Source organism: Ursus maritimus, unplaced genomic scaffold (assembly GCF_017311325.1).
Source record: "Ursus maritimus isolate PB19 unplaced genomic scaffold, ASM1731132v1 scaffold_7, whole genome shotgun sequence".
NCBI classification, from domain to species: Eukaryota; Metazoa; Chordata; class Mammalia; order Carnivora; family Ursidae; genus Ursus; species Ursus maritimus.
Genome location: NW_024426885.1, coordinates 16,683,161 through 16,685,126, shown reverse-complemented (window position 1 = coordinate 16,685,126; position 1,966 = coordinate 16,683,161).

Sequence of the window (1,966 nt, the reverse complement as noted above, 5' to 3'; positions counted from 1 at the left end):
GCTCTTCTGCAGGGCCTTTGCCGTCTCTCTGGGCACTCCCTCCTCCTGACGGCCTCACACATCTAGCACCAGCACAAGAGGGAGTCTCTATCTTACCACTTCGTCTCTCTGCTGAAGACACAAATGATTCAGTCAATTCTAAATAGCAGCTGGTGAGATATGCAATGAATGTGCAGGGCCAAACACATCCACCCTTACTGGAAGCTGCTGACATGTTCACGTGCGTTCCAGAGGGCATCTGTGGTCATGTAGAGTGAGCCACTGTACCCTTACATATGTGTATGTGAGTGGCATGACCTGAGCTGAACGCAGAAGCTTAACCCCCTGAGCCACCCAGGCGCCCGGTAACAATAGTTCTTTACTAAGCCGAGAAACCCAAGCCCACAATGCCCCCCGCCCCCACCTTTCTCATCAGGGCTGATGCCAAGTGCCTTTCCCTTAGGCTGATAAAGAGAATTTAAAGTATCATAAACAGGCCCAAAGGGAGAGGCTTTTCAGATTCCAAATGTGGATTAACTCAGATTCTTTAGTGAAGTTGAATTTCCAGAGATGCAAGAAATGTGTTTTATTGAAAAAACTCTTTAAAACATCTGAGTTAGGGGTGCCTGGGTGGCTCAGTCATTAAGCATCTGCCTTCAGCTCAGGGCGTGATCCCAGAGTCCTGGGATGGAGCCCGGCATTGGGCTCCCTGCTGGGAGCCTGCTTATTCCTCTCCCACTCCCCCTGCCTGTGTTCCCTCTCGCTGGCTGTCTCTCTCTCTGTCAAATAAATAAATAAAATCTTTAAAAAATAAACAAACAAACAAACAAACAAACAAATAAATAAATAAAACATCTGAGTTAATGAAATCTTTGTCTAATGATCAAGGATCTGGAAGGATCTCAGAAGCTATTCTCAATACCAACTCTGGCTAGATGGTTCTGGAAAACTAAGGGTTTACGTGAACCTTGCCCTCACAGTACTGGACTCTGGAGATGCCCGATTCGGGAACCACTAGCCACGTGTGACTTTAAAAACTTAAGCTAATGAAAATTAAATAAAATTTAAATTGCGTTTTCCGGTCGCACTAGCCACAGTTGGAGTGGTCAGGAGCCCCATGTGGCAAGGGGCTGCAGTACTGGACAGCACCGCTAGAGACTATCGTCGCAGGACGTCCTGGTGGACAGCGGTGCTCTAGGGTGTGAAACCCCCAAGACGGAAACAGCCCACATCTCCCTTGTTCGCCAGCGCGATCCTCGCGCGTAAATCCAGTGCGTCACTCGGGACAAGTTGAAAGAAGGAATCACTAAATTTGGGGTTACATTATAATTCCTAAGCATTCTGCTTGATGATGTGTTCAAATAAATAGCCACATCAGTGATTCTGATACCATATATTTTTTTGGGTAGGGGGTCAGATCCAAATTAATTTTAAAGCCAAGCTGTGGGCCTTTTTAATGTAATCTGTTTTCTCAATAGTTAACAGAGTTCTCTGAGTAATTGATATTGACTTGGGAGCCGTTGTGGACACACACACACACACACACACACTCACAAATACAAGATCTAAAAGCCTTTCACAAGAGTTTATGACATGGTGAAGAAGGGAAAATGACTTGCTGTGATCTCTGGTTTCCCTGATGTTGTTTCAGGAGGCACTATTCCATAAGTTTAATTTTAAAATTATGTTAATTGTCATCTTCCTAAAACTTGTTAGCACATCCTTGCCTTCTGAAACCCTTCTTCCTCGGGGTCATGGCTGTGGCATTCCTCTACCGCACTCTACGTATTTCCTCAGGAGTACTGAGACCTGAAGGACTATTTCCTCCTCTACCAAGTGATCCCGGCCTGCTTGTGTTTATGCTGGGGGCTGGGGAAGCAGACGGACGGTGCAGCTTGTTCTACACCCCTGCAAACGAAGAGTTAACAGGCTATGAGTGTGCGAGGTTTTGTGACTGAAGCCCACTCGTTTCTAGCACGGGGCTCTG